An 8886-nucleotide genomic window follows, 5' to 3' on the forward strand; every position below is an offset into this window, starting at 1 on the left:
AGAGATAATAAATTTTGTGTTGTTTCAATCCAGTAAAGTTCTATGTCTACAGAATTAGAAAACTAAAGATTCACCAAAAATTGAAGGATAATTGTGTTTGAGATTCCTCTTCATCTCATGGACACCCGGCCCCTCACTTGTGTTCCTGACATAGCATCTTTGATCCTCACCTTCTGGGTGTGAGCAGTTGACGCCCATCCTCCTCAGATAAAGTCCTGACTTTAATTGTTCCTACTTTACAGTCCTAACAGGTCCAGTTCTTACATTAAAGAACATAACTCTCTTCTTTCTATCTCCTGCCAGCTAGTTGTGAGAGAAGAGAGGAAGGCCAGAGTCTCCAGGCTTTGCTTAAACAACATCAGTGTTTCCTCACCAAACCAAAGAAACTCCAATATATCTATAAACAAAAAGCTGTTCTCAATTGTAATAGCTCTCCAAGCCCTTGAATCTAGTAGTTAAATAATCATCCTCAGGTAGCCCTTAGGGGGACAGCATTCAGAGATAGAACTGGGTGGAAAAGCATAGGAGAGGCAGGGTATGGATGTTCTCTGCACTGAAGAGGAGAGAGGGAAGCAAGGAAGAGGGAAGAGGAATGAAGAAGATGAAGGAGGTTGGTGAGAATAGATCATGGAATGGGGACCAGGAACTTCTCAATTTACCAAAGAAGTTCCATCATTTCTCTACATGGCAGAGTTGGTCAGTTTCTTAGTTCAGGCTAAGCAGTAAAAGAGTGAATCTTACCCTTGAATCAACGTTGTAAAGGCAGTAAGTATCAGTGTGTGGATTGTACACTTACATGTGAGTTTTTGTATATGTTCAGACATTTTCAGCTGAGTCAAACAATTGTCTTATCAGAGAAACCCCAGGAAATTGTCTCTGCTTTCGGTAATCTCTAGTACCTCCTCTGCTCTCATCAGATTCTACCATCTGTACAATCTTAGATACCTGAGTTAGAAACTCAGTTCCCTCCATTGGCCTGTAGTTTGGCTCTTGACTATGTAGACTTTCTTACAATAGTCTCTAGGAAATGTCCTACAGATGGGCCTTGTGTGAGACTTGTCCAGAAAAGGCGTGATCCCACCTATCAGTGTTTTCCCACGTATGCATTCAGTAATTCATTTTCTACCTATAAATAGCTATTGAACACCTGTTATGTGCCAGGAACTATGCCAGGTATTGTGGACACAATAATGGGAAAAACCCTTAAACATGGGTTCCATTCAGGGAGCTTAGCATCCAGGGGAGGAGGTGAGTATTAGTCAAAGCAGCACACACACAAAATGAAAATTAGGACCATGACAAGTGCTTCTGAAAAGATACATGGTGTCATGAGAGCGTGGAATCTAGTCTGAGAATTATGTAAATTACCCACAAGACAGGACATTTGAAGGATGAACGAAAACTATCTTAGACACCATTTCAGATTGAATGAATTGCATGTGCAAAGCCTAGTGTCACCTCCCAACCCTACTCGTCACCAACAAGAATCTGGAAACTTCTTTATCTCCTCTAGCGCTGTCCTGGGTCTCAAGAAACTCTTTTGCTCCATCCTTTAGTGGGTCCTCATTCTTCTCCTTTCTCTTTAAGGGACAGGTTCTCTTGGAGAAAATGCCTTCATGTTTTCAGTGTAAAGGACATTGACTCTCACGGTTTGCATTCCCAGGGCTCTTGCCTTGCAGCCCATCCCAGCTCATCCATGCGCACTGTGCTATATTATTAAGAGTAAGTGATGAAGTGAGATTCAAGAAGTGCCCTGCAGTGCAAGTGGAAAACTTTACAAATAGGCACAATATATCAAATCAGTGAGACACAAAGCTCAATATAATGTCCAAACGAGTTGCTTTTAAGAAAGACATGAGTTCAACTTGTCAGGTTGCTTGGTATAAAGGTTGCAAGCTGACATGACAGAAATCTTCTATGTCTTGACTGAAGTGGTGGTAACATGGGTTCATATACATTGTGAACATTTGCTTGATTTGTGCACTTACATTGCTGTGGAATCTAGGTTTGTAGTAAAATCTTTTTTTTTTAATTCTTTAAAATAATATCTTGCTTGCATATATATTTTCCCAATAATCAGTATGAACTTTTTTTTTCCCAAGAGGTTTATTTTACAGGTACATTATAAGCTCAAGAAAACGGACCCAACAGTTATGCAATGTAATTATGTCATAACAACTTAATTGCACATAATGCTTTAAAGTAGGTTTGGATGAAATTCTCAAACACTTTGGTATATGTTCTTCAGGGACTTCTATTAGAAACAACAGGAATTACAAGTCCCTTCAATCCCAAGTCTTTGGTTAAAGTTCCACATTTTGGGCATTTATTATTAATTAAAATGGTCCCCAAACCAATAAATGGCGCTGATGTACTATTAGTTCACAAGACTTCATTTGTTTCTGATGCAGTGGGAGGCTATAGATATTCATTTATTATAACATGTCATTGATAGTTTCAATCTTTCACATATAAGCAGAGAAATCAATAGGTTTAGTCAGTATTTTTCTGTTCATATTCTGTTATAATCTAAACTATATAGTAATTTGTAGTTACTATAGATACTGTTCCACAGTATATATGATTATGATTGGAAAGGTGTATAGAATTAAATTTAGAGTTAGCTTACTCGGAATAAGTCAATATTAGACTGTTCATTCTGCATTAACCATAGTAGGTTGTCAGGTAATGCTTATTTAAAAACCCCAAACCATTCCATTTACAAGAGAAATTGTTGCAAATGTATAAAACAGCAGATATACAAGGAGAACACCAAACATACTGTATTAGCACAAAAGCAGCCGTAACAAGGCACAGCAAGCAGAAACATACATTAACAGTCAAAGGGTTAGTGTTGCATACAAATATAGCTTTTCTTTTCTGTGGCCTTGGTGACAGCCATTGGGATGTAAAACAGCTTTCTGTAGCAGCAGGTAAGGAAACTAAGGAGCACTCACCAGTGGTACAGAGCACGTTAACAAAAAGACACAAGAATGGATTCGACTACTTTAGTGCAAAAAGTCTAGGACGGAACTGTAAATTCAGTTCAATACTAAGAAGCAAACACTAGAACTTGGTATTACTTCCAAATAGCTCACTCAAGTAGTATTGCATACTATTCTAAGTGACAAAAAGGTGCTAAGTAAAGTTATTTACGGATACAACGGTTGTACAGTACCTTTTAAGTCAGCAATTTAGGTTTAAGATTTATCATTAAAAATTAAGTGCACTGAAATTGTATAACTTGTACTTAAGCAATTCAGCTACCAGAGTTTACAACAAAGAGATAAATACTGCCATCCAAATTATGAATTACAGCTTAACAATAATCTCAACAATCAGCAACCACTGTAGTTAGTATTATCTGACTTGTTTGGGTATCCTCTAGTCTCATTTTCTTCATGGTTCATAAACTCATCATGGGCATAGAAAAAGATCCAACTTTAATGAATCAGTGATTCGACTGCTCATGTCAACTTAAAAAATCACACGCAGGCCTACTTTGCAGCAGCTATTCTCAATGTGTTTTAAGTTAAAGCACTCATTAAAAAATGAATACCTAAGGCCTTAAATAAAATTCTACTACCAACTTTTTATAAGTCTGAAATCTTAAGAACCACTAGTTAGAAAACTTGGTTTATTTAACAGTACCTTTTGCAAAAGAGAAAAGGAGACTGACTATAAACTATATCAATACTTAGGTGAACTGCACTATGCCCTTGTGGCCAGAAAATTGCATTTTTTTTTCTAAAAGGAAAGCAGTCTTTATTTTTTGGACTTCCAAAGCTTGATTTATAGTAATTACAAACATTACTACCTTTTGGATGGTTATAGAAAAATTCTTAGAAAAAATAATAATTTCAAACATTAGTCACACTGTTGAAATACTCATCCAATATTAATAATTTGTTCTTCAGTAAGAAATAGAATTCTTCATAGCAAATGCCCCAAAGTTCCTTCACTCAGTTACTACAGCCATTAAAAACCAAACTGCCAGCTAAAGCAGCAGAATGTTTTTGCAGCCTTACTGAACACCTGTGGCTCTATCCTCTGTTGTCTCAATAGGCACCACGTTTATCTGAGTAAGTAACAGCAGATCACACCTGACAGATACTAACACGAAGCTTACATACTGTACTGAAAAAACCTAACACTGATATGTGTGCTTGCTATAGGTGTACTGCCTGATGCACATAAAAACAGATCTAGTTAATGCCCTTTGGGGACAGGAGGGGTTACTTTGCCTTGACTGGTTCTCGTTCTAGCCAGCGAACTCTAACTTTTTGTTTATAATGATACTCTTTTAAAAAATCCTGTAACATTGATGGTAAAGGGGGCCCATCAATTCCATCATACGTAGGGCATCTGCAGATGACTGCACCGCAGATGTACTGCAGGCTAAAAGGGAAAGTCCTATTTAGTGATATCGTAAGCAATGGTTCTAAAAACATGCAAGAACTAGGGTCTCTGTAATGTTCCAAAAGTCCTGTTACAGTGGAGGAGGGAAACACACATGGGTCATAAGCGTCGAAACTAAAGTTGTGATTCCACTGTTCACTTCGGGCATGCAGGGATCTGTTGTAGCGACGGAAGCTCACAGGTAAGAGGTAGTCCTCCTGCGCAGAGTCCCTGAGCAAAAATGTACGTTCAGGTTTCCCTTCCAGAAGGGCTTCTGCTTTGTAACGGTCCATCACTCCCCAGTAACAGGGATTTCCTGTGATCTGAAGCAAATCCGGCACGAGGCAGTGTATGTAATCAATCTGTGTATGGGCTTTCCAAGCTCCCTGTCTGCTAACATGGGCATGGCTGTCTCCATATACCTGACGTTGCTTCTGCCTCCGTGACTGCAAACACAGTGTGGTTGTGTCCTCTTCTGAGTCACAATTAGCTTGTGGGATTGCAGAATTGTCCCCATTTATTTCAATCATTCCAAGAGCTAACTTTGGTCCCAATTTATGTAATGGGTTAACCTGTGCAGTGGCTTCGAACGTATGTATTTGTGCGTTGGGAGGGGGGTCAACCCCTTCTTCAATACTGAGCCGCCTTCTCTCTCGAAGCCTATCTTCTTCATCTTCTGTAGAAACCAAGGATGGATCAAATGTATCAAAAAATGTTGAATGTGGGCTCACAGGGGCTGTATGCTGTTTAATCAAATGCCATTTTTGGGCCAAATCCGAACCAGCAGGAAAAGGGCATTTCTCAAGCATTAATTCAGAAAGGTGTATTTTTCTTTTATTAGAAAAGAGGGGCTCTCACTGCTTGTTTTAAGTTCTCATGGGAAAACACAAGCCCACAGTATCCTGCAACCTGTCTCAGAGATCGACTTCCTACGGTTCTGCTGGAAACACCGTCCATATCGTGCACAGAGTTTACGCCGCATCGTCTTTCTCTCCTTTGAAGTCCATTTCGAGTTCTACCAAAGGTTTTATCAGTATCCAGTGAACTCTGTGTCTTTGTAGAACAGGAATGTTTCTTCTTCCCACCCCAAGGAGCATGTTGAGAGTAGGAATCTCTTCTTGCAAGTCTCGTTCCTGGGGTGACACATGAGTCATTATCCTTTTCAATGCTTATTTCAACAATCTGAGGAATTTCAGTGGCACAGTTTTGGTTTCTCCTTGAAGAAGTCTTTGAAGGGCTTAACCCTAGTTGTAAGGCAACATTTTTCTCTTAAGGAACTGCTTTATTGCTGAGGAGCTGAGTCTCCTATATTGATGTTTTTCTATTTGACAGACAAACATCTGTTGGAGTTCATATCCACATTTTCACTACGGCTTCCTCCCTCATGACTGAAGAGATTCTGGCACCTATATCTGAAGTTATTCCACATTTTCCCTACTTTATCCATTGATTATAAGACCGTGACCAATAGCAGGCGGGGATCTGGAGGGGCGGGATTCCTAGCAGCCAATCTGAAGGCATGTAGGTCAAGGCCGAAGGAGGGAGGCAGGGAGCGAGAGTCGGGCGGCCAGGGAGTCAGGGAGGTCCGGCCGCAGGGGTGTGCTCTGTGCGCGGCTGCCATTTTGAAGTCGGGCCGCTGCGACGGCGGCCGGGTCCGGCCCGTGGGGAAAGGGAGGAGCCAGTCAGGTGGGAGAGAGGAGGTCACGTGGGTTTGAGGGGCGGGACAAGGCGAGTTGCGGCCCTAGGGGAGGGGTCCGCGGCGATTCACGGGGGCTGAAGATGGTCACGTGGTCGGAGAAGCGCCCGTGGTGGAATTGGGGGTGGAAGGTCAGCCTTGAGGTGGGAGAAGCAGGAAACTCTCGTCCCTGGTTTCAATTAGTTTCTTTGTGTGAGGAATCCAGGTACAGCTTAGCTGATTTCTCCTGCTCAGGGCCTCTCACAAGACTGCAATCAAGGCATCAGCTTTCTGGAGCCAATCTACTTTGGCGGCCACCAGGACAGGATGGGCGTGCCTCCATCACAGCTTCTTAAATTGAGTCTTGTTCTTCTCAGCCAGCTTTCCTCAGCTCATGGTTCCAGGATGGACTCAACCAGGTCAGAGTCTAAAAACAGCTCCACATTTCCCAAGTGAGATTTGGCTTGACAGATTCGTGTAGTAAAATCTTTTTAAAGGGGGTACAATGAAGAAGGGGAATAGGAAACTAGAGAATAAATGAAAGACTCAGGATGCTACCAGATAACTTGCAAGCACATTCACAAAGTCACACTGACAATGGATTACAATAGTAAAGAATTTATTGCAGTACATGAATAACATACTGGTCCATAATAAGTAAAAATGTAATTTAAATTTCAGCACCCAGAATCTACAAAGTCCATCACAGAACCCAGATTGCTCATTTGATAGAAAAATTTGTTCAAGGTAGGCTTCTAAGTATAACCTCGAAGAAAGCCTGCCGAGACCAGCTCGGCGACTCGAGGCGAGTGACGGGTGCCGCAAGCTTGAAGAAGACACAGACACAGACTGAAGAGAAAGATGGGACCGGGGGACTCAAGACCTCTAGGATCAAGAGCCCTGCTGACTCATCCCAGGCTGCTTTTATTGAGTTCCTGGGCTAACATTCTCAGGTTACACTCATAAACAATCAAAGGCCTCACATGACTGAGGCAATTATCTTTGTTTACTTCCTGGGTCCCAGTTGAGCAGGTGTGGATTTGAGCTGGGGGTGGAGAGCAAAACAGCCCTGGGGGCAGGAGACCTCTCTCAGATATTGGGGGTCTGTGCCCCACCCGTGTTGGCCCCTCTGCGACTGTGCCTGTCTTAGGTTGTTCCTCCCTTGAGGAATCTTACCCGTCTCTGGCTAACCAGTCATCCTCCAGGGCCAAACACGGTGATATAAGGAAGGCTCTATGCACCACCCCTGTTGGCCCCTCTGCGGCTGTGCCTGTCTTAGGTTGTTCCTCCTCTGAGGAATCTTACCCGTCTTTGGCTAACCAGCCATCCTTCAGGACCAAACAGGGTGATATTAGTCTCCACGCCCCGCACCCTCAGTTCCTCCACTGCTCAAGCAGGACATTCTGAATCCCATCGCTTGGCCCACATACTTCAACATTTTCAAGGTTTCAGAAAGGTTTCCGAATGTCTTCCCACAAAAGCCGATCTCTGATAAAACCCAATGACACACAATTGTTCTTTGAAATGGAACCTGCCCAGGAATCCATCTACCTCTACCTCTACCTGTGCCTCTACCTCTACCTTTACATCCCCATCATCTATCTATATCTATCTCCCTATCTATCATCTATCCTCCTCCCCACCTCTTCCTATGCCCTCCCCACCCGTCCAGTCTCCTCCTTCCCCCTTCCCCTCCCCCCTCTTTATTTTCCTTTTTCCAATAAAATAGGAGCATTTGTAGGGCTGAAAAGGCACAAGTCACATCACTAAGGTACACAACCTGAAACAGAACAAAGAAGTGTTTCCCTCTGAATGCACATCCTGGCAGGCTGTCTTCTGGACACGCGGACCCTGAGCTGGGATGCGGCAGGAGCTGCTGTCTGGTCCGTGATGAACCATCGTTCCCGGGACAGGTGGATTTCTGTCCACTGTGGGAGAAGCTGGTCGCCTGCCGGTACGAGATGCTGCCTCAGAATCCTGCATGGCCTGTGGAAGGGCGGGAAGCAGCTGGGTGCGCCCCTAAGGTGATGGCGCCCAGGGTGGAGAGGGCTGCGGGCCGGCGGGCCCTGAGCGCGCGGCGAGCACGGAGTCCAGCGCAGCCAGCGCCCAGTGCAGGGCCGCGCCCGCGTGCGCCAGCTGCCAGGAGAGCCAGGCGCGCTGCGAGGCCGTGGGCTCCGTGCGGCCGGTGGACACCGGCAGGAAGGCGCCCCCCGGGGCCTGCAGCTCGCCCAGGACCACCTGCAGGGCGCCCATCTGGTTGCAGAGATTGGACGTGAGCGCCGCCAGGGGCGCGCGGGCTCTGGGCCACAGGGTTCCGCGGTGGCGTTTGGGGGCTGGGAGCCCGGCCTCCGCCGGGCTGTGCTGGCCGCGTCCCCAGCTCCTGGCCCACGCTGGCGATCGGGACCGGGTCCTCCTGTCCTGGAGGCGCCGCGGAGTGTGGGCAGAACCTGAACGGGAGACAGAACAGGAGGGCTTCCAGGGATGCCTGCGCGCAGCTCCGTGGACTCCTTGTCAAAGTCAGCACCGCCCCTTCCCTGTCTCAACTGCCCCACCCCCACGCCCCACTCCCCACCACACCTGACTCTGGTGGCCTCTTCCAGGATCTGCAGGCAACCGGGACCAAGTCCTGGATGCCTTCCTCTCAGCCTTTCTGGCTTTAGGGGCATGTCACCAGGCTCGGGGCCTCTCTCCTCGCCCCGGGGGCTTGGTTTGCCCCTCAGCCACATCCCCACCTCTGCCAAGGCCCAGCCCAGACACGCACCTCCTCTGCGGTGAGGTCCTGCTCTGGAGGAGTCAGGCTGCTCCTTAGCTCT

At 45.3% G+C, this 8886-nt stretch overlaps 1 pseudogene; it reads right to left on the reverse strand.

Annotated features, from left to right (window-relative positions):
* Nucleotides 1–4235: 4235 nt before the first annotated feature.
* Nucleotides 4236–5845, reverse strand: LOC130845647 (suppressor of cytokine signaling 5-like; annotated as a pseudogene).
* Nucleotides 5846–8886: the final 3041 nt, after the last annotated feature.

The sequence above is a fragment of the Hippopotamus amphibius genome, chromosome 2 (assembly GCF_030028045.1).
Source record: "Hippopotamus amphibius kiboko isolate mHipAmp2 chromosome 2, mHipAmp2.hap2, whole genome shotgun sequence".
Taxonomy (NCBI): domain Eukaryota; kingdom Metazoa; phylum Chordata; class Mammalia; order Artiodactyla; family Hippopotamidae; genus Hippopotamus; species Hippopotamus amphibius.